This window comes from Pieris rapae, chromosome 10, assembly GCF_905147795.1.
Source record: "Pieris rapae chromosome 10, ilPieRapa1.1, whole genome shotgun sequence".
Lineage (NCBI taxonomy): Eukaryota > Metazoa > Arthropoda > Insecta > Lepidoptera > Pieridae > Pieris > Pieris rapae.
This window is the reverse complement of record NC_059518.1, coordinates 2,488,960-2,513,290: the sequence shown is the minus strand read 5'-3', so window position 1 is coordinate 2,513,290 and position 24,331 is coordinate 2,488,960. Positions and strand designations below refer to the sequence as shown.

Sequence of the window (24,331 nt, the reverse complement as noted above, 5' to 3'; positions counted from 1 at the left end):
TGACACATCACAGCGTAAACACAATCAGACAGAAAGAGACGAAAGAAAACTTTGGTTAAAAAAGGTGGTCAAAGATTTATTATCAACGTATAAAACTATTTCTTAAGAGTTTGGAGTTACATAGTATGTAGTCTGTGCGTTGAACTTAGATAAGGTCAAATAATAAGCAAGGCGGTTATAATTATTAGCAATTGCAATCATATTAAGTTTTATGATATTAAAAAAAAAAACAAAGATCCTATAAATAAATAAAACAATATACATACTTATTACGTCTCAACACGTAAGTAGCCAAATTTAATTGGTTTTAAGTAAACAATTATCACATAAATTGTTTTTGAACATTTCCGCCACAGAAACAAAACGCTTCACAGCGCTAACGATGCCTATGGGTTAACCATTGTCTACAACCTTTTCACTATATGAAACACTAGCTGACCTGGCAAACGTCGTCTTGCCAAACTACTACCTTTAACTCAGCGCCATCTGTTAGAATTGTATCAAATAATAAACAAATGTTAATGTTATCGTAATTTTAGTAAGGATGCCTATTTTTTTGAAAATGGAATATAGCCTATGTCACTCAGGAATGATGTAGCTTTCCAACAGTGAAAGAATTTTTCAAATCTGCCAAGTAGTTTCGGAGCCTATTCAATTCATACAAACAAACAAACAAAAAATCAAACCTTTCCTCTTTATAATATTATATAGTATAGAAGAGCCACGCAAGACACTATGACAAATAGGCAAGAGCTAAAAATGGACTAGAAACCAAAAATAATAGAGTAAACAATAAAATTGTCAATTGAACTATCACTTAACGAAGCGTTTGGAAGCTCGAAATTGATTTGGCTGTGATCAAAGAATCCGATTCTCAAAGGGAGATAATTTATTTGAGTTGCCTGCCGCAGATCGGCGACCGTTCATACCGCTCCTCACTATACTAATTACTTTTAACCAGCCATACCTATATACACATCGTTACATATCTAATTTACTCACACATATATGTAACTGTGCGATGTATGTACTATTTTCTGTATACATTGAATAAATATTATTTAGTTTTAAAATCTATGAGCCAGGCCCCAACTGAAAAATATTACGAATATGTGCTGTTTTATAAAACGGGCAAATGCCAGTGGGCTCGCGAGTGCGTTGGCGGTCTTGTAATAGGTGCACTCTTTTCTTGCCCCTAAGTCGTGTTTGAAAATACTTCAGTATTCAAATATTATAATACTTACACCGAAATTTTTGTATGTGTAGGCTAATGTAAATGTATTTGTCCGGTATTTAAAGAAAACATAATGCATTCATTAATATTCTAGAACGATATTTCAGCTCATTAGCCGAAATATAAATAAGTAAGTGTAACGAAAGTTGTCTAAATTTTTTGGAGTAATTTAAGTATGAAGTTGAAATATTGTAAGAATAGTATTTGTACGATGCAATATAATGAAAGGAAAAGTGAGGATGTTGTATCATAATTATCTGAGAAATGTCGACAATTTTTTTTTATCAACGATCATTTAACAATTACAATATACACAAATATTGTAAAGAGAAAGTATGACTGTTTAAAACTACTGGATCGATTCGAAAAATACCTTCACCATTAATAATCTACAATATATCCGATGAACTTAGGCTATAAAAAAAATAGGGATCCGTATAAATACATCGATAATATGTGAAAATTACCCTATAATGCGTGAGCTGTGATTTGTAAAACTATTCACAAGAAAGCAACCTAAGACATCAATATCTACAAGAAACTTGATATGTCAACACTTACATAATTAAATTAATATAAATCCTGCCGTGCAACTGAACGTAATGAATTCTTAAGCGTATTTTTTTTATCACAAAAAAATCTGTCACCACTCACATGCAGTCTATGGTTAGATAAACACACAGCAAAAGATGACATTACATCAATCTGCCTTCCTAAATAAATAATGTTTAAAGAACTTTATTTCTCATTACAAAAACAAAAATATTTTATTTACATGAGAAACTTAACATTAATATGTATATATACGAGCGAGATACACGTCGCCATAAGCCGTCACAATTTTAGTCAACTATGTTCATTCTAACATGCATCTTTACTGCCTTTTTGAATTTGTCAAACACTCCAATGTTGCGAATTTGAGATGGTATTTGATTAAATAATTGCACACCCTCATACCTAATAGATTTCTTCAAATAATCTGTACGCGGCTTCGGCAAGATAAGCAAACTCGCTCGACGAGAATTGCGTGTCGTTGTGTATTTGTTTTTTTTGAAACGACAAGCAACTATGGATAAATAGACTATCTCGTCAATATATAGAATATACGGGTTTATATTCCCATGTTGCAAGATATAGTTCAAAGGTAATTTTCTAAACAAAGGTTCAAGACGTAACGAAATTACGATAGGCGTAATTACGTGACTATTTCGCGAAGCACGCGCATTCTGAATTAATTAGGGGGTTTTTACCCGTTAATTTTGTTTGTTAGCACTAACTATATCAACGGCATGCTCCTTCCATGTATATATTTAATGAAAACGATATTGTTTTTGAATAAATAACGAAAAGCCTAGCTAGCTTGGCCTTCTTCGTGTCTATACTCTATTAATGAAATGATAAAACCGTACACCTAAATAAACGCACGGAGTCGCACAAGCGCGTTATGGAAAACCAATGCACCACCGGTGCAAATAACGTTTGTCATTATCCAGATTTTTTTTAGTGTCCACTTAGCTGCTGTCATGTTTTGCTTTGTATCTTATTTTTATCAGTGAAATTTTGTTTCATTTTTACTTTTATGTTAAAGAGATATATCTGTTGTAACCTAAATAAATATGTAAATAAAATTTCAAAAATGTGTATTTCGTATATGTTCTATTAGAATTCTATAACTTGGAAATCCTTAGGTACCAAATCACGCATATCAAGAATTTTTTCCATCACATGAACCGCGCATTTTTCAGGGGACAGCTTGACCAATGCAATATTAAATTTTCATTGAATTTCATATTCAGAAATATCTTGATTCCTCAAGAACTGTCATGTGAATTTCTGCTTAAAATTTATAGGATTTCTCGGTCAACTCAGATATTAAATTGTATGGGCGAACAGTTAACGTCAGATTAAGAATATGTCAATTAAGGATTCGATTGAATCCTTATTATTATAAACGTGCGCCATTTGGGTCTTGATTTTTGGTATTTATGGCCAGAATTATTTCAGTTAATAGGAACCGATAATATAAAATAGGATAAAGGATATTGGATCAATTAAGTAAGCCGATGTTTTGGCTACTACATTGTAGTAACACCTACATTCCAACAATAACTGCGATGACGTTATACCCTGAAACGTATTCGCTATTTCGGCTAAGGATATATACAACTATTCAAAATTAGTCACTAAGACCTTCGGGTCGGTCAGTTCGTCACGTCGAGGATCGACCCATTGAAGGTACTGTTCAACACTAAATGAGCCTGCTTTTCATAAAAAAACCAAGACATAAAATATTCAACGATTTTAAAGAACACGTGTATTATTTCGCAACGATAAATCTTTTGCTCACGTGTCCGAGCCGCGAGGAAGGGTGAATTGAAGAAAATTCAAATAAAAGCACCCGTCGGGAGCAGATTACCGAAGCCTGTAAATGCCCGTAGATACAATGGCGTGAACGTGTCACGCGGCAGGACGTTCCACTGTAGGGCAACTCCTACAGGGTTGTCAGATAAAATAATTTAAATTTTTGGTAAATTTTTCGAGACAGTAACTTGTGTTATAATATGTAGCGGTGTACTTTAATTTAAAAACTTAAAGTATCTTTTCTTGTGCTTTTAAAACTAAATATATAATCAACATACACAAAAAAAATAGTCAACAATACCTAAGCGTCATTTCTTCTGGACATAGTACGGTATTTAATATAGACTATAGAATCCCGAACCATCCATCCAGACAGACAATTTATATACAATTAATGATGACATTAAACCATTCACATTCACGAAAACATGTCGCTTCGTTATTATTTACAACAAATTTTATTTATTTATTTAATCAGAAGAAAAAGAAGTTAACAACAGTGTGGTGGAAACATAAATTGCACATTTTTTCTATTCACCAGAATATCTTAGAGATTTAAATCCCATATATATACTAAGACTAATGATATATGTAACATATTGTAATTATTATGTTCTGCGTACGGCACAAACGACTTCATACCTCAATGATATGTATTGTATCCAATGCATATGTAATTATGAAACATCAAATAAAGATCATTCAAGTCTGGCGACCCTAACAGTTCGGACGTGCGAGCCGACTTGTCACGACGCTAATAGGCTACTGAACGTGAATAAAAGGTTACATTCAATCTGCTAATGCTAATGGGACTTCACTGAATTGCGCTGTCCAGTGGGACCTTTGATTCCAACGTAAATAAATCTTATTGACATTTGACTGAGGCACATTTTTGATACAATTTTTTAATGCAAATATTTTATTAAGGAGCATCATGTATGAAATCAAGTAACCTCCGTGTTTCGAATTATCTTACCACAGATGTTTTAAACGCAGAAATATATTTTTTGTCATAAATTTTTTACATATAAAATACAAAATATGACTTCTTATTTATTCGACAAGTTTATTCTTGTACGTAATCAAAAACCTATAACGCGATTTCCATCCTCCATAAAACGCGGTATTTCCCCCCGATAACACGGATTTCTTATATTTTTGTACCTAGTGTGAATGATTTGTCAAGAAGTCCACAATTAGTTTTGCGTACCTTTGCACCTGTTTCAATTGTGTTATTATAAAACTAAACTTAAAACTTTATTACATTCGTGTTGCAAGTTCTTAAATTGTCACATTGTCACAACGAAATCAGGGTCTACCGCGTTATAAGAGTTTACTGTGCATCTAGAGTTGTATCACAGTTGCACATTTAAACGAACGTAATACGAGAATAGATACACATTGTGTAGTGGTTTATACTAAAAACTGACATATAAAGAATTTCAAAATTTTAAACTCTTCACTACTACGCCAAAAAACTGAGCATCAGCTAGCAGACAAGGAGTACCTTCGGACGTTTTATCACCACAAATAAGTCACAATAAGTAGGGGATAATATAAATGAAAAAGCCTAGTAATCAAGATAACCAAAAGCTAAATTCAGCTGCGGGCAATCATTCAATCCCAGCTTTGTTTTTTCAATTGCAGGCCTGATTAAACCTGTCTCGTTGCCAGGTAAACAAATCATCCGTGGAATGAGATACGGAATCCCTGAGGCTCCAGGAACAATCCCGACTTCATCTTGTGAGACAATGACGTCTGCAACTGACATTAGCATACAATGACCTGCCACGATTTTTTTGTTCTGAATTTTAAACGATTTTTCAGTATTACAGACTTTGATCAGTTAATTTAGTGTTTCTAAAACAGTTCTCTTGAATGGCTACATACGAAAGGGAGAAACGAAACTTTCATATGAAAAATTAAAAAAAAAAGTGCTTCGGAAGTAATTAATTATTTTACAGTTACAGTATTATGAGCAGTGTTAGCCCAGTGGTTTTGCTGTTTGGGTTGAATGCCTTGGTGATCACCGAGGGCAAACCAGAGCTGAGGTTTTGGAGTGTAGCTAAGTTAACCCAGCTAACACAGTCGCCACATCAAACTCTACATCCATGGCCCAGGCGTGAGTGCTTTTTCACCTAATTAAAAAACCATGGTGTGTCAGGCACATAAGGCTGATCTTTGCTTTATACAAATGATGACGGAACAGATAAAGTAATCTAAAGCCCATACCTTAAAGTCTGTAGAAGAATAAAAATAATTATTTGAACGGTTTATACCATAAACGAATACTGAACCATAATACGAAAATATAGTAACGTTCGTGTTACCGATACTATATTTTTAAATAACTAAATAGAAAAAAGTATTTTATCTCGTCTAACCACTTGTCAAACTTTATGGCGGGACATTTCAATTCAAGGCCCGATAGATCGAATGGCAGGCAGGACAGCTGTCTACCGCAATTGGAAAAAAAATATTGAAAACTTAATCGATTTTAGACGGATTTTTGTATACGTTGAAGGATTTTTTACTCTTTGTAATGCTATGTAACTTTAAAAACTGCACCAAAGAATTACTTTTACGCAGTTGACAATTGACTTAGGCGAAGGAACCTCTCCTGTGTATCAAAATAGACTTCATGATTTACACGCAGCAGAAATAATTGTTCAATGCAGTATCTATTGTTTACTCTATTTACTGCCTCATTAAGTAAAGATTCAAATATTTACACAATATTTTGTAACTCGTAACCTTATATGTTTATCGATAACTAGGTTATATAGTATTGTCTTTTATTAATATAACTTTTATACATTTACATTTTACACATTTTTAAAGGATTGAAGTTATTATATATTCTTTAGATAACTAGGTTTACAGTTGCCTAACTAAGTTACTGTTATTAAGACACAATCCATCTTCAGAGATGATTTCATGAAATAAAATATGCAGTTTATCGGCTGTACATGGTTTACTGTATTATTTGTTAAATGTCAACGATTGCTGAGAAGTATTCCAAGGGGCTTCAATAAAAGAGCGCACCAATTCTTAAAAGGCCGGCAACACATTCGCGAGCCATCTGGCATTAAGAGTGTCCATTGGTGGCGTTATCACTTAACATCAGTGAGCCAAGTTTGCCTCCTAGTTATATAAAAAAATACTTATCTACTCTATGTACTTAAATGGCTCTTATATACGTTAAATAATTATTTAAATGTGAAACACAAAGCAGCTAATTTTGTATACATTTTATAAAACCCCCAAACGACTTAATTTAGTGGGCATTTTAAAATTTGTATAATTGGCAATAAAGGTATAACCGTTAAAATTGACAAACAATTTAATGTCAAGCACTCATAAACCAAACACAAATTTTACATCTCATTTGGGATACATTTTATATAAAAAAAATCCACGATACTCTCTTATTTAAATTGAAAATCTGTATAATTGTATGGATTTATTTTCAGGACTAACTATGGCAATAAAGATCTGTATAATTGCGGCTACGGCTAACGAGGCACAATAGAATAACGGTCGATTTGGCTGTTTACATATTTACCGACGCCTCTGGACACTCGGCGGTATGGATGATTGGATCTGCTGAATAAAACATAACTCAATTTACGTAAGATTCATTATTCTTCCCAATTATAACAGCGACAACTCAATAAAAACAAAAAAATCTCGCCAAGAATTTTTATATGGCTATTTGAGCTTGGTTTCAGTGGTGTATCTTATATACTGTGAGACTCTTACGGCGCTAAAACTGGTACTGTGATAGTATCCGAAAGAAGGGGGCTTTGAATTGTGGTGTTGGAAGCTAAGGAATCCGTTGGATAGTGAAAATATGAATATGTCATTTCTGCGATAAGTATGAGTAGCAGAAATTCTTTAGGGCACGCAGAGGCCCAGATATCTTTGAGAAGGTTGTGGTGTTTAGAGTAAAAGGCTTCTGAGTCCGATCCCCTATTACCGACCAAGTTAAGGTCCTTAAGCAGGCTATCCAAAGACAGGGGGATAGTAAAATCTATGTTACGACAACAGGACGGGAAGAACATCTACATCATTCGAAATTATTACAATAATTCAGTGACGTCATCATAACTGTCGACACATGTGACTACTATCAATAACTCTACTATCCCATTTCTTTTTAGGCTCCCAAATGAATAAATATTTAGTATGAATAAAAATTATCTTGAAACAAATCTTTTCCTATAAAAACTGTAATAGAAACGTTTTCAGTAAATTGGACAAATTCCACAGGTTGTATTAATCGTTCGTCTATTCACTAAACAATATGACGAATGCGAGCGACAAGCGTGTAATTATACAGATTTCAATACGTTACACCCGGCAGGCGGCCATTCATGCGTTCCCACTGCGTCTGATGTGAAGGGCTCAAGTGGCCTATTTCCGTCGTTCTCTATTTAAAATTCGAATATTAAATGCACAGTGTTTTGATTAGGTACATTTGCATTCTAGGGATCTGGTATAACTATAGAGTATACATATAGCGATTTTTTCAGTAATTAATACAGATATAATCGATGAATCGATAAATATACATATGTATGTAGAAGAAATAGTATATAAAAACACAAAATATGGAAAAAAGAACACGTTATATTCGCATCTTATTTTAACGACATAGAAAAGAGCGTACCATTTCTTAAAAGGGCGGCGGTATTACTTAACATCAGGTAAACCTCCTGCCCGTTTGCCTCCTGTTTCATAATTAAATCTTAATACTCAAAAATTAAATAGCATTAACACGTTATCAGTTTAAGTCGTAAAAAGTTATAAAATTATAATAAGAATTAAAAGTTCATTCAATACCGTATATATGCAAGTCAATCAATACAATAAGGGCCTGTTTTACAATGTATGGATAAAGTACCAAATAGCAAAAAGCAACAAATAAATTATTCGAAATGTAAAAGTTCCGATTAAGTTACTTCGCGTTTCATGACGGATAGCGCTATCTGACAGTCGTGAAACGCAAAAATACTGTTTATCCTACCAATAAGTAATAAATAGCTTATTTGGAACTTATCCGGACATTGAGAAACAGGCCCTAAATTAATAAAATTTATAAAATATGGAGAGAAAACAAAAGCAAATCCCGCGGTACCCCTGCCGAGTGTCAGTTTGCTCATAACAATATCTGAATCTGGCGATGACAACTATTCACTATCTCACAGACATCATCAAAGCTTTATTCTCATAAATGTCGCTTACATTTATGGCTAGTCTCAATTTATTTGTATATAAATCGAAAAAATATTAAAATTCGTTTAATTTACAAACATAAAAGCATCGGTAAAATTTTTTATTATCTTAAATAGAGTCTTCCTTAGGCGTACTTCTTTAAAAAAATTGATAGAAAATCTGTCTATTTCAATGAACAACGAAACGAATAATAAAAAAATATTGTAAGTTTTTATTAAAATTGAATACAAGTACACGGCCTCCGAAGGAGAACCTTCCGGCCTTTTCCAAGACATTGTTTCATTTGACTTAATTTTTGGAACGCCTTGCTATTTTCCCGCTATCTTTTTTATTTCATCTTAGGTTTATTGCCCATTAAAAGTAAACAATTGTTTGACCCTGGCCCGACAAACCGCGGGTAATGTGACGGGGCTATTTCCATTTCATCAATTTTAATTTTACACGTCTGTTATTACCCTGCGTATAAGTTGTTTGTCACTCTACTACCAATATTCATTGTAGCCTTATTACAAATCCATATTACAGGAAGTATGCATTTGGCTGTTTTTATACATACTAAGTTTAAGGTCGGATTTCAGATTTTTTTCTGAACTCTCTTCTCATGGTAACATCTTATTAAACGCTTCACTAGAATAAGATAAGGTAGATCCAAGTAAGTAAAAGCATTTCGGAAATTATCAATAACATTAAAATCAAATCAATTATGCAATCTGATAGATACTGTTTTCCACAAATTTCTTGAATATATAAGACTGCTGAATAAACTAGATTTGTTATTTTAAAAGCAGGAACGAGAGAAAAACTCTATTATAGGAATATGACAGAGCTGATTCAGATCGCGGAGTAAAAGTTCAAGGGTTATAAGCAGATCTCATTTGTAGCGTAGATTCGAATACCTCACGTAATTGTATTGAGATGTGAGTGCACAGTTCGCGATATTTATATTGCTAGACTAACGTCATAAAAATATATATTTGTACGTCTACAATAGAGTTGAATATACTAAATGATTACGACTTCGTTCACGTAAATACAATAAAAGTTCCTACTCGTCGCTTTTGGTGGTTCTCATAGTTTGTTGACTAGGTATTATGTTGCTTCATGATAGTAAAGATATGTCTAAAACGTCGTGTCAAGTCTAGTTTCTAAATATCACCCTCATTTTTGTTAAACAGTAAATTAATTTATACTCAAGCGTTCAAGCCGGAGCTGGAAGTCCAAGTGTATTAACTGCTTCGACTTAATACACTCGGATCAGAATTATGATGTACCCACCAATGTAACAAAAAAAAGTTGAAAGATGTTTGGCAATCTCGAGCCTATTGGCAACCGATACGTATATATAATACAAAATTATAAATAGATTATTAAAACAAATGTAAAACGTTTGGTCCCAAAGCCTATGTTTAAGGCCTATGTCCTAAAGCTGGCAGTATATGCCCGCTGTATTACCATACTTATTCATTTAGAAAGCAACAGATCTGGGGTTACCGGTACTATCTACCAGGAGCCGACATAAATCTTTAATTAGAGCCTGTGCCCGACCCAAGAGTCTCTACAACAAGGGAACAAAATCAAGGAATAAAGACTCTTATATTTTATTATTTTCCACCTAATCTGCAGTAGCTCCAACTTATGTGCTTGGCTAACGTGTCCACACTAGTAGCAGAAATATTAAATATTATAGCCCATACCAAAGCCCGATCCATCCTCCAAGGCATATATTTATAAAATTAAGATACTCATTATGTATATACATATTTATTAATTTATCGTAAACTATGATAACACAACATTCTATTCGAACTGATTCAAAAAACCTTTTTTTTATTTTATATAATTACTATTTAATACCAACCCATAGATATTTATTTAGGTAGCCAATCGCTTACACAAAAGTTGCAAAGCCAATGTAAAATCAGGTAAAAAGTCATGAACGCCTACTCTAGTAAAAATATAAGTTATCATACACTCCTTAACCTACTTAATGCAACAAAGCTTCAATTCTAGCAAAATTTCCTCTTCATTTTCAGTTTCCAGCTTCTCTTTCCTCAAAGTGAGACATATTATACACAACAACAATAAGAAGTTGGGAAGTTATTATCTCAATATAAAGGCTTGTCCCCACAGCCCACTCAGCACAATGATTTAATCTAGCCTTTGAGAAGATGTCGCATTGGCTATTGTTGAAACCTAATTTCCCATTTCGTTATTTTGTGTTTTGTCTCTGTTTCTAATATTTTATTGGACAAGGGGCTTTTTTAGTACTATGTACGTAGAAACGTCTATAGGGAAATCACGGGTGTATGACGCTTATTGTACTAATAATAATAATAATAAAGTCTTTATTCATATCGTATCCCCTATTAATAATGAAATTTTCTTCTAACATCTCAGATCTTAGAAAAATAAGCGTATAAAAAATATTTATATATTATATAATTGCCTCCAAAACAAAATGGACATAGGAGAATTGTACAATCTTCTCAAATTGATGTTTAGTGCCGATCAATAAAAATCTTACAATACTTTAGTCAGTTCTATTTAAGTTCCTAATTAATATAAGTCGGGGCGAAACAGAAATTAGGATAGTATCAGCGATTTAAGTTGCATACTTCAAGCGATTATCTCCCAAGCATCAAATTGAAAAAAGGAATTGAAAAAAAATTATTCCTCTTCACAAAGTTTGTGGTAAATTAGAAGACAATCTATTCGCAGCAGCTGTTCCTTATTACAATAAGATTCTAATTTTCCGATTGAATAAAGCTAATTTGCATATAATTAAAAAAAATCCAAACACACCAACAAACAGAAAAAGGAAATCCAAATGGGCCTCATAGAATCTGTAAGCACGAGAAAAACGCGATTTCCATAAATGCTCAGTGTATACGCGAACAAAAAGTCTAGTGTTTCGACTATTCTCACCACTACACTTTCTATTAGCTAAACGCACTCGTAGACAAACAAAGCGAGCTCCGCAACCTTCTCAGCATTCGACGTAGAACAAGACCACCACTACTGCGTCTCAGTTTTACCCACTTAAGTTTCATTGAAAGAAATGCATACGAACAACTTTCGCCGCTAACTAATCGTAATAGCGGTAGAAATTCCTTGGTAATTTCGTGAAGGCGAGGCAATTCCGCTGTGGTCTGTCACTCACTCGGCTTTCAGTTCTCCCTCGACCGGCATTATACCTCTAATGTCACTTAATTTGCCGTCTAGAGCCTCCTCAGGTGAATGCGGCTTACGAGAGCTGGTTTAATATAAAAATACGCTCGTTTTTTTCTCCCGTGACGTGGGATTTAACGTTATACTGTTGCCTCTTTTGAGAGTAAACGCGTAGAAGTAATGGGATCGCTAGTTTTGGTTTTCGCTAGGGAGGCTTTAAAGGGAAATTAAATATTATGACGCTAAATTGCAATCACAATTCACAGGCGTTCAAAGCGACTTATAAATAGTTTTATTAAAGAGCGTTAATAATGTGATATCAAGTGAACCGTTGCTTCATTTAAATGATTTTAACACATAATTTTCACTATACAATTTCGATTGTTATCGATTTCACTAACTATACGTTCTATTACGAGAATATAAAAAAAACCAAATTTAATTAAACATCATTAAAATATGATATCAAGTGAACCGTTGCGTCATTTAAATGATTTCAACATTTATTTACACTATACAAATTCCATCGTTATCGCTTTCAATAACTATACATATACGAAAAAGAACGCAAGTTATATTTTCAAGTGAAAATACAGGCTCAAGATTGAGGAAATTGTTGACAAAAGGCAGGTTGGCCGTGATTAGAGCTGTAATAACGACATAATGCTCCAACGCGAGCCAACTCTACACGTGCTGACTCAGCGGATTATCACGGAAGGAGCCAAATTGGAACTTTGTGCCGCTTCAAGCTAAACCGCACTTAATTTAAGTCTGTGGCTTTATAGCGAAAAATACTTAACTTGATTTTAGCTGTTCTGGCATTACAGTCAAAACTGTTTATAACGATATACTTTAGAACATACCGGTTATATTGGCCAAAATTAAAGGTCCCGGCTGAAATCTATGTATCAGGTACTTAATAACAACGTCTTATCCTTTACGACGATCAGTTTTTACGACCAAATATAAGTGGTGCTTGCACCGGATGCATGCCCCGCTATCTGTAAGGACCTTACGAACTGTCCACCACCAGCCATCAATGATTACGGTACTTAACAGTTTCCTCTGAACTTTTGCAATAGTTTTGAGAAGACTAAGAGACTAAAGTAAGACGTTCTTATGTTTTTAAATGATATTCTTTGTTATTAATTATAGGTGTTAAATATAGGTTAATATATGTAACTAAGTATTTAAAATTATTGTTGTTATCAATAAAAAGTTAAATCGCGTTATTTTAAAACATTTAATAAAATATTAATTAGCTTACCTTCAAACTTCAGCTGAACGGTGCTGTGTATGAGGTGAATAACATCCTGAAACAAAAAATAATTTTCAATTATCACTGAAGCTTATAAAATACCCGATCATATTAAACTTTACAATACATTTTACAATTGTAGGCCAAAGAAATGTCTTATCTGAACGATCTAAAAAAGATAAAATAAATTTTAGGTCTGGGCCTAATTTCTGTATCTGTTTCATGATTATTTGTCAATCTAGGTAAGTAGCTGATAAGCATCCTGTGTCTGACACACGCCGTTGACTCCTTGGGTCTTAGGCAAGCCTATGTGTAACCAGCTCTTCCGTTTGTCTCCTGTTAATACTAATACCATAAAAAAAACAAACAAAAAAAATCTCACGACGTTCTCCTTCACGGTTCGAGTAAATGTCAATTGGGCAAATAGAAAGAAAGTCTATTGGTCCAACGAACCTACGACTTCAGAGATGAGAGTACATATGTAGAAGCTACTAAGCTAGCACTGCTCTTTACTTTTTTAACAAGTATATATATATATATATAGCTGTTCTAATGAGTTTGTTTAAATGTGCTTATGCCAGAAGCCAACAATTCGACTTAGAAGATTAGTTATTGCATTGTAATTTATTGCTAGCTATAGTCTAAAATATAAAATGTAATAGGCGATAAAAGCGCCATTGGCGCTACAACTTTAAGGCCTGGCCTCAGGTTTCTGTATCGAGTTCATGAACATTTTTTTTGACACATCACATCACATCACATCACATCGCATCACATGTTTGTTCACGTTTTCTTTCACCGTACGAGCGAGTGGTAAATGCACATAGTTCAAGTCTAAGGGGCTATAGGAGTTAAGACCAATGGTAAGAGTCGCAAACGTGGCTCGATTGTTTTATTTAAATAATTAACATTACGCATTATTTTAAGCATATAATGCGTAATTATCCAACGGAATCTTTGTAATCACAAAACTTTTCTTCTTTCGAAATAATATAATAAATTAAGTAAAAATTCTTTATATTCTAAACATAAATATTTATTTTTCATTTCTAGTGTGGCCATAAATTAATATAGAAAATAGTCAATACATACAAATAAAATTGCGTGTTAGTTCTATTCACATTAAATCTCAGAATTCAAAGTGGGTATCTTCGTCTTATGGTGACAAATTAAAAAAAACCCTTCGAGTACCGAACAAAACACTGTTCATTTACGACTTATTCTAATTTAAAAAATATCACATGCCACGTTAGATAAATTAAATACGGTCAGAGATTCATGAAAGAAGCGAGATGCGAGTAAACAAGTCTAGAACAAGCACAATAAGCTAATGGGGATGATCCCTGTGTTTACACTGCTGTTCAGAGCAGACGAGCCAGCATCTTCAGCTCACTATTTTTACTCATATTTTATCAAACCTGTAATTTTAGGCTTTTAATCTACTGGGTTTTATTTCGCAATAATTTCACAAAAAATCGTAAATGTTTAACCCTTTTTGTATATTTATACAAATTTGGAATACATAATACTTTTTTCTTTATTATTATTATTATATATACTTATATATATTATTATAATTTATGTTACGTTAATTTATGGATTCGAAATGTACGATTTAAATAATTTGTTTGATTAAGTTTAAATCTTTCTTCTGTGCATGTTGGTTTATGTCCGATAGTTTAGCGGTATATTTTTTTGTGATATAGAGAACTCGACATATCTAAAACATTTTCTATTTAAGGGTATTGTTCCATAATAATAATAAGTCCTGAAAGGATTTTTAAACGTAGTCAAAAATATGCATTCATAAACATAAATTATGTTTGCAGAGTACCTTTATCAGGAATCAAATACGGCACTGGCGCCGACGCCGGGCCGAGGGATCGCGTGGGCACCAAAGCAAAAAGCCGCTAGCGCACAGCATTCCTACACAAAACCTGTCCCGGCTCAATGGACGCCGAACCAGCCCTAACAAATGCAGGACCAAACAAAACACAACCCAATAACATACGAATTAAAGAATGTAATACGATAAAAACACACGCAGACGCGAGAATTATAATCATATTACGAGGACAAAAAGTTGATAGATTGCAGAATATCAAATGCACGTCACGGCATCAGGTATCAACCGTTGATAATGTGATTGATGTTCTGATAATGAAAGCGAAACCAGAGATCGCAGATTTACAGAGCTTATAGCATTATCAAACGTTTCCTTGGCTTAGTAGTACATTCTCTACTTTCTGGGACTTTGCCTTTGTATTGTGTTCCTTTTTCAAATAAATAATTATGTAATAATAATAAGAACAAACACAAAAATGCACTGCTATATAATTTAAGATGCGGCGAATCCCCGTACTAATGTCCGAATTTTATGACCGTGGTTACGCGGAAGGTACGACAACTAAATGCCGATATAATCTTTCATTATTGATTTTTTTTCGTATTACAGTTTCACCCGCGTACTTCGTTATAGTTTAAAAGATTTAACAGAACGAAACATAATAGTATGTATAAAGGCAAAAATATATTCACTAGTATGTTTAAATTTTAATTTACACGAAACCTCTTGAACGGCAGTATTCTTGAGCGATTGTGCCGCCTCAATTGTAAGACCATAGTTACATTGAAGATATAACAAACGTATATTAATATAGAGTTATACTTTAACTCAGAACTATTATATATATCCTAGAGATGAAGAATAATCTCCAATATTAAAAGGCCTTGTCAACGTCCGCTTCAAGAGACTTGGGTGGTCCACGTGAAAAGGATTAAAAACCAGAGACATGTAAGATAATAATGTCGATAAATTATCTTTCATTAGCTTTTGTATATTCTACTTTAATCCGTAATAATACATGTAAAGATAACATATATTAAGTTAACTATCTATAACTAACGATAGAACTTTTAAATAAAAAACACACTTTTGTAAAAATGTTTCAAGTCCTGTATTCAATAATCTTAAGTTACACGAAACTGGCTGTTACCCTTCTACCGAATTTTCACATCTATCTATTAACATATGTAAGTTTGCGAACTTATGCGCGGCTCGAAGGACTTATTTTTATGATAAGTACATGTATTGTAATGTTAAGTATCCACAAAACAACTCCCTGTTGTAGGAACGGTAGATGAAAGTGACAACCATATTTCTGTCATGAATAAAGTTTTATTATTTATTGTAAAGCAGCTTAGTTCTAGTATCTTTCTGGTCACTTTGGTATGAACCAGATTTGACTTCACATAACAACGTCGTTCCACATCTCAATGTTTTTAAGTGGCAAATATTGCTCTTTGTAATAATGCACTATGTGTACCAGCTGTTCACTGAATAGTCCACCAATTCTTAAAAGGCCGGAATCGGGCTTGCAATCCTTACCAAAAAAACAATTCAATACACATTACATGTACTTAATACATTTATGTTCCAAGTCTCATAGCTGGCTCATGACTGACAAACACAGCATTACACGGAAAAAAATAACCTTTAACACAAAGCCATAAAAATTCACGAGAATTAATAAAACCTTACACAAAATCCACCTCGCTAATAAGCCTATAATCTAATAACACATCTGTTTACTAAGTATATCCATTAATATCTTCAACAAATAACTTCGACCAACATTGGACCAACGAGTTTAAATAGCCGGCCATGGGCCCCTGACGTCATAAAGGACGCCGTAGGTATGTGGGCTTCCAGGAATAGGAGCGTTTCGTCCGCCGCCCGCGTTTTTGAATGCCTCCAAAACTTAAGTTTTTTCTTCTTTAAGACTGTTCAATAATAATACCGGTTTTCATTTGACTGCATATATTTAGTCCAAATCTTTGTTTCAATGAACGTAATTTGTTAATACAACAAATGACATTAAATATTTCATATAACATTTACTTGAAATAAGATTACTTCGTTTGAACTTAGTAAATTAATTACATTTACTTTAATTTAGTAACGAAACCACATTTTTGTCTTCTTAACATGACAAAAGAAAAATAATTAATTTCACTCCGATACTCAGAATTGCCGTTTGTCATAATTGCTAATTTAAAACTTGTTTTTAAGGCTTCGAAACTTCGAAAACGTGAAGAAATATTTTTATAATCACATAAGTACCTCTTCGTAGAAAACTTTTGAGAAATTGAAACGTTCTAAAAGTATTGGTGGCTGAGGTTCTTTTATATATTCAAGGGAACGCCTTAATGTTTGTGTAACAGCAAAGTCCATCATGGTAGGTATCTAATTAAAGACATCGACATCGTGGGACGCGGCCGCATGATTAAAGTTTCCTCACAGCTAAGCCGTAAGTGTATATCCACCCGCGGGACACGGAACTTGATAGGACATTCCGTATTAATTAACTAAATAAGTCTGGCAAAGGCACCGAGCGAGGTCGGTCGGTCTTGCAACTTGTCACTCGCGTGTCAATAAGACAGAGACACGGCGGATTTAAGTATGAGGCGGGGGCGGCGGGCGCGCCTCCCTGGTGTGTGGTTTCCTTTTGATGTCATCTTCGCGCAAACTTTGCTACGGATCGGCTTTGAGATAGAGAGACGGAGAGTGACTAATTTGGCCCAGCATTTGATCTCACGTACCCCGTCTCGCTCGCACCCGCCGCCGGGGAGCTCTTTGCAAAATTTCCCTTTGATCGCAAAGTTAAATTATATGGGAATTGAGCATTAAATGGATACACATGCGAGCTTACACGCGTGGGGCCCGCTCGGACCGAGCGCGTGACATTGTCAAAAATGGGGGCCAGGGGGCCGACGTCGCGATTACGTCGTCTTACATAAATAATGAGTAAGGAGTCACTTTTAAAGTTATATATTTGTGAGAGCGGCGCTCGTATTTAACTCCGCCTAATTTACCGCGAGTACGCAGTACCTTTGAGAGCTTCGTTTTTACTAGTTTACGAAACAGATATTTGCGCCCGCCGTTCCCTTTGATACAGCACTTTGTGGAGCGTTTTACACGAGTTTCTTTTGAGGCCATTCAGACGGTGAATAACGAAAGGCTGTCTTTGATAAACACGTGCGAGGACTCTTCAGTACTTATTAGGGGTGCTCTCTTTGAAAGTGCTTCTTGTAAAATCTATTTGAAACGTTCAAACTTAAAGCGGCTCCGATGAAAGCGTCGCTAATTAAACTGTCACTAATGTCATTATGAGAAAAAAATCCAGCGTCTTCCACTAAAAATGTAGTATTTCAGTTAAGAACGTTAATTATTACGTTCAAAGAGCAATACAACGTTCAAAAATAATGGAATAATAAGTCTTTCTTTGAAAATTAATATCGTAAGAGGTTTCCTCTTTATCTATTACGCGAAATGCGAACAAGAGATGCTATTACTAGGTTATTAATGTTAGGTCACACACTCCCGAGACTTGAGTCAAAGACGACGAGCAAAGTGGCGTCTTTGTGTACGCCGCCGCCGGATCTCAGGACCTCTGCTCCTGCGACAAACTTCGCCAATGTTTTAATAACCCACTACAAACACCGAGCACGAAGAAAAAAACTCCAACGTATAATCTCACTGTGAACGGGTACCGCCGTACTGAAACGCTCAGACGCAACTTAGCATCCATTTGGTAAATTAATTACTTATTAGATTCACAGTACGCCGACTTTCTGTTTATATAACCGTCAAGCTTTGATGTTGTATCTACAATTAATGTCAGTATACGATATTGCGTATTAGTGAGGTCGGCTATATCGATGATGTAGATCAAAGGCCCAAGGTATACTTTGATGTTTAATTCTAAAAAGACTGACTGATGTCTTTGTCGTCAAATTTCGTGGTATACATTTTTAATTTGTAAACTTTGTATTAAATTCAGAGGAAACTTTAATTCTAGATATAAACAATGTTTGCGGGAGATTAAAATCGGATTGATTTGACTATAGGGTTTTTTTTAATATTGATTGATGCATTTGTAATGGTGGCAGACATTGCTTCTAGTTTCTATAGCTTGTTTTTTCTCATGTATAAGGCTTATAAATATCGTTGGGAGTATGTTTTTAAGGTTTTCAAAGTTTTTTTATGTGGTACACCGATTATGTTTCCAATCAAAAATGGAATCCCCGAAGGATTGTGAGTATGTAAAATGCAAGGCAAAACGTTGGCGATTGGTCAACAATATCCACTCAACATGATGCCCAATAATATAGGTTCGTAATTTGTTTAATATTCTCAACCCAACGAGCCTCTCTCAGTCTATTATATATTATGTTTAGTAACAGTTTTTCTATTAATTTATATTTGTCTATTAAATAATATCTACTGCATATGGTATAAGCCATCTTTTCAAAAATACATAACAATTATGGCAAGCATACACTTAAAATCCATATAGGAATGGAAATAGTTCTAAAAATAAGAAAAATAAAGGAGAAGACAGAGTCAGTTGGGGGAGGCAGGAGTTCCGATCGACGGTACTGAATGTAGCTAAGATATAGGATAACAAGATAAATAAAATAAAGTAAAAAATCTAAGCTGTATATTATGATTTTTTAGTCACGATTGGAAATTAAACGGACTTTATTATTATTATAACATTCAAGATCCCAATCACTTTACACAAAACTGAGCCCAAATCAGCTTTATGTTGCTAATGACGGATTCACAGAGAGGCATACTATACTATCTTTAACAGCTCCACCCACATATAATACACACCATACAAAAATGTAATCAAGTTACTTGTCCATTCTATATCTGTTTATTTTATAACATATTTTTTTAAATCCCAGCCTAATAATTTAATAACTAATTAGACACTAGACAATTAACACATACATCGAAATCACTTCTCAGAAAATAAAAAAATTCACACACACGAAAGACGTTTTGCACTAGAAATCACTTGATCTGTACAAGACTCATCATTCAGATAAAAACTTGATACACACTGCCCCATGCCCCACTCGGCTACGAGGCTCGCTCATGAATGGCACAACTATCCCCGGCGCGAGTTTAAAAACCTTAACATTCAGGACAAAAGGCCTCGTACGCAGACGGCTGTTGAAAAACTAACAAGCCCTCTTGAATAATAAAGTAGCTCATTGCGAAATACACATTAGCCTGGCTTTCATCAGAATTACGTGTACGTGTTTATATTATCCACAATATAAACGCGATAATACACCTGTCTAGGAGTTTATTTTATTCCACAACAAGATCGTCTACATCTACACGTGTTTTTATATCGAAGACTAGATGAACTCGTGAACCTCGTATCGCCTACATATATTTGTGTCCAAACGTAATACAACATATCTGAAACATGTCAAAGACAATCTCAAACAACAGCCTATAAATACATGACAATCAAGTGACACAGATTTTATTGGAAAATTCAATTGTTGTTTGAAGTATGTTTTTTCACTTATTATTAATGTTTCCACCTTACCACCTTTCATTTAAAGTTTCTCTGGACTACCACAAATAATTCAAGACCAAAATTAGCCAAATCGGTCCAGCCGTTCTCGAGTTTTAGCGAGACTAACAGCAATTTATTTTCATATATATATATATATATACATACAATTCTTCTACTAGTAGATTTATATATCTTTAAAGTATACAACTCGACAAGTTTCGGATTCTGTTAAGATTGATTAAACTAAGTTCTAACCTAGGTAGGCTAAATAACTTAACCTACTAAATCTATAGGTATTTACTTTTTGTAAATACAGATTTTAAGTCATAACGATAAATTAAATTTTCCGTATCACCTTTACGTCCATCGTTCCTCACTGAACATCCTGCCCAGTTTACCCCTGATATAAATACATAGACTTCAAAAGTGTGAGTCAAATACAATTAATTTTTATAATTTAATTCAATAATTTGACAACAATTCATTATAAAGTGTAAGATTTGGGAGCCTTATTAAGTAAGATATACTTGTATCAGGGTTCCTCGGTCCCATCAGCTATTATCAAACCTTTTAAAAAAGAATGTGCCGCTTACAATATTATGTAAAAAATATCAACATTAAGAATGGTGTACGCTGAAAAACTTCGTTTTATATATTATATTAATTGCATATACACATGTATTTCTAAAAAATATTTGCTTTTTAAATTTATGTCTAACACGTGCGCCGAGAATGAGCCATGATGAAGATAAAAACATTTCTTCATTTAATGCAACAAATTTCTCACGATAGTTCAGTAGCCATAACATTGGTAACACTCTTAATTACAAAACGAACATAAAACGAAAAGAGGATAATCGCGACAAAAAGCGAAAACAGAGTAAAGGGAAACGGCATTGATATAAACGAAATTTAAATTAAGTACAAAGGGAAAGATGAAAAAAATCCTTTCAATGAAAGCTCTCGCGGAGTCAGAGGGCCGGCTCCGGGCACATCAAAGCGTCTAGCGTTATCTCGAAATTAGCGAGCGACTCAAAGACGCCTGCGCACCCTTTTAACATTACGCTTTCAGAGGTTTTTTAACGACGGACAGTAACGCGATAATGTAGCTAATGACATATTTTATTCAGGATCCAAAGCGAAGCAACGACTTAATGTGTCGGGATTATGCGAGGTAGAGTGATCACTTTTCAACTTAAATATACTTTTGCGTTAAGATCTCTTATAAACTCAAAGGAAATGTTTCTTACTGATTTTAAACACGATTATGCCATTAAGTTAAAGTAAATATTTCAAAGCTAACTTATGGCGCTTATTTTTTTATTATTCACACTTGTTTATTTATGCAAAAACAAATAAAAAATACATAAAATATAAGATTCAACGGGCGGCTTTATCGCTAACAAGCGATCTCTTCCAGGCAACCCTAGTGAGGGAAAAAGTAAAATGGATTATAAAATTATATAATAATAATAATAGCAATCTAAGAAGCTCTTACACAAATACAAAAGACAAGGAAATACAAAAGTCACGATTGAGCAAGAGTAGGATATGGGTAAAAATGTTGATGCAGAAGGTTTTAAAAAATGTTAGGGAGGTTTCGATCGTATGGAGTAGCGCAGCAGTCGATGTTAAATAAATAAATCAGATTTGCCTCAGATTTATGTATCCGTTTCGTGATTATTTGTCAATTTAATAGGAAAGTATGTGATCAGCCTCCTGTGTCTGACTAAGACAAGCTGGATTCCTTACGATGTTTTCTCATCACCGTTCAAGCAAATGTTAAAATGCGCACATAGAAAGAAATTCGGTGTACAACCGATGATCGCGCCTACGAACTCAGGGTTGGAAGCCGCACGATGAAGCCACTAAGCCAACACTGCTCTTTGTCTGTCTATTCCAACAATGACAATTATTCTAATAATGACAACTATTCTAATAATGACATAGATTAAAATGTAGTTTGATTATATTTTCAATACCAAGTTACTGTAATCAATAAAAAAAGAATATTTAGCTGTTGCCTCGAGCAACCATTACTGACATGAACATTTTAGATGCAACATGTTTGATGAATACTCTAGCTTTATTCTTTTGTCTTTGATACGAAAGCCTTTTATACCGATAATTATTTCAATAAGGTTTTTGCTGAAATAATGGATATGTTGAAACGACTACAAGGGATTGAGATTAGGATATATATCGTAAGAAACAGTTAATTTTTATTACTTTCCAAAATTATTTTTTGTCTAATGTTGGTAAATGTTAGATGTTAATGGTATGGCATATTTTTTTATAATAATTATTAATAAAAAATTATACAACTTTACTCATGACAGAAATGGTCGAGACAAAATTGATTTAACGCTAGTATTGAGACTATGGAACCCCTAGGTTACTAAGAGTTAGTTTTTTTGTTAGGTACTTAAATAGTATATTCCAACTTTTTAGCATTAAGACGTTTAAAGAATCTCCACTTCCTCTGTTGTAACAAAGTAAAGAAGATGTATGTAATAAAATATCTAATCTATTTCTTTATTAAGAAAACTACTATATTTTTAACATTATATATTTACGCACAACCGAACACAAAACGCGTTGAAGTCTTTTGTAAGGAAGCCAATCAGCCCAGCACAATACGATAAAGCGTCAACATTTGAACTACACTTTACTAACAAAGCTGCTCAGTACAACGCCAATCAAAATACAGGCATTTAAACTTAAAACAGCACAAACATTGTTTAGCCAACATATGAAACAATAACCTATTAAACAAGCAAACTTGTATAAAACAAAAGATGACAATACACCAGGCAAAACAAAAGGGGGCGACACTAATAAACATTTGAGAAGAGGGCCCTAGAGGCCCTAAAACAATGCCTCATACCGTCGATACCCTCGCTGTTTACTCCGCAAAAACTCTTCAAACGATTCGAAAAAGTTCAGATTTCAATACCTGACGATCGCGGCGTGCACTCCGTCAGCGAACAATCCAAAATTCACATAAAACTCACTAACACTAACTACACTGCTATATTTTTACAATTACAAATACTTAATGATACTGTTTCGAGTCAATGTAACTTTAGAATAGTTATGACAAAGTTCGCGTATCGGAAAATTCTTAAATTTCCATCAAACCAACGACCACCTCTAGGCGACGCTGAGGGCAAACTGTCAAGTTGAGCTTAGAAGCATGCGCGCGACGCACGTGGCCTTAAAAAGGGGTGGAGCCTAACACGTGCGCTGTCATGGATTGGTCGAATATTCTCTTTGATCGTCTGTCGACTAACTATATCGCCTTGTACCTTAATCTCAATAGTAACGTCCTTTTAAAACAGGTAATTATATTATAAAAGATGAATTTTATATAATGTTACCAAATCGTATCGTTCACGTGCTTTTAAAGCACAATTAATATATTTAGCAATTTCACAAGCTTTTCATACGTCATATTCTCCGAGTATTATTTGGTCCAAGGAATTTAAGTAAACATAATTATGACACCTTATCCTACACTTCTATAATTCGTCAACCACCTTCCATGGCATTTCAACACGATTCTTTCCTTCTCTTAATAATATAATTAATTTTTTTATATAAATGCATTCCTTATGTAATTATATGGAATGCATGTTTATTAGAAAGCATATCATGGTAAGACTGAAATACAATGATATATTCATT

The 24,331-nt window shown here is 34.0% G+C and overlaps 1 protein-coding gene across 3 annotated transcripts in view; it reads right to left on the bottom strand.

Annotated features, from left to right (window-relative positions):
• LOC111000147 (axin) overlaps positions 1 to 24,331 on the bottom strand; it is a 75,924-nt gene that overhangs the window by 27,928 nt on the left and 23,665 nt on the right. For all 3 annotated transcript variants that reach the window (XM_045629743.1, XM_045629741.1, XM_045629744.1), the window contains exon 2: positions 13,269 to 13,314. The gene's annotated coding sequence lies outside the window, so the exon portion shown is untranslated. The remainder of the gene's footprint in view (positions 1 to 13,268; positions 13,315 to 24,331) is intronic.